A 1216-nucleotide genomic window follows, 5' to 3' on the forward strand; every position below is an offset into this window, starting at 1 on the left:
AGAAGACAGCCACAAGAACAGAATGCCAACTCTAACAACAAAAATAATAGGAAGCAACAATTACTTTTCCTTAATATCTCTTAATATCAATGGACTCAAATCCCCAATAAAAAGAAGACTAACAGACTGTCTACACAAACAGGACCCAAAATTATGCTGCTTATAGGAAACCCATCTCAGGGAGAAAGACAGACACCACCTCAGAATGAAAGGCTGGAAAACAATTTTCCAAGCAAATGGTCTGAAGAAACAAGCTGGAGTAGCCATTTTAACGTCTAATAAAATCCACTTCCAACCCAAAGTTATCAAAAAAGAAAAGGAGAGACACTTCATACTCATCAAATGTAAAATGTTCCAAGAAGGACTCTCAATTCTGAATATCTATGCTCCAAATGCAAGGGCAGCCACATTCATTAAAGAAGCTTTAGTAAAGTGCAAAGCACACATTGCAGCTCACACGATAATACTGGAAGACTTCAACACACCACTTTCATCAATGGACAGATCATGGAAAAAGAAACTAAACAGGGACACAGTGAAACTAACAGAAGTTATGAAACAAATGGATTAAACAGATATCTACAGAACATTTTATCCTAAAACAAAAGGATATACCTTCTTCTCAGGACCTCATGGTACCTTCTCCAAAACTGACCACATAATTGGTCACAAAACAAGCCTCAATAGATACAAAAATATTGAAATTTTCCCATGCATGCTAACAGATCACCATGGACTAAGGCTGATCTTCAATAACAATATAACTAATAGAAATCCAACATTCATGTGGAAACTGAACAACAATCTTCTCAATGTTACCATGGTCAAGGAAGGAATAAAGAAAGAAATTAAACACTTTTTAGAGTTTAATGAAAATGAAGCCACAACACACCCAAACTTATGGGACATAGTGAAAGCATTTCTAAGAGGAAAACTCATAGCTATGAGTGCCTCCAAAAAGAAGCTAAAGAGAGCACACACTAGAAGCTTGACAACACACCTGAAAGTTCTAGAACAAAGGGAAGCAAATTCACCCAAGAAGAGTAAACAGCAGGAAATAATCAAACTCAGGGGCAAAATCAAACAAGTGGAAACAAGAAGAACTATTCCAAGAATCAAAAGGGTATTGTTTCCCTAATTTCTTTCTCAGCCTGTTTATTCTTTGTGTAGAGAAAGGCCATTGATTTGTTTGAGTTAATTTTATATCCAGCTACTT

The sequence above is a fragment of the Mus caroli genome, chromosome 2 (genome assembly GCF_900094665.2).
Source record: "Mus caroli chromosome 2, CAROLI_EIJ_v1.1, whole genome shotgun sequence".
NCBI classification, from domain to species: domain Eukaryota; kingdom Metazoa; phylum Chordata; class Mammalia; order Rodentia; family Muridae; genus Mus; species Mus caroli.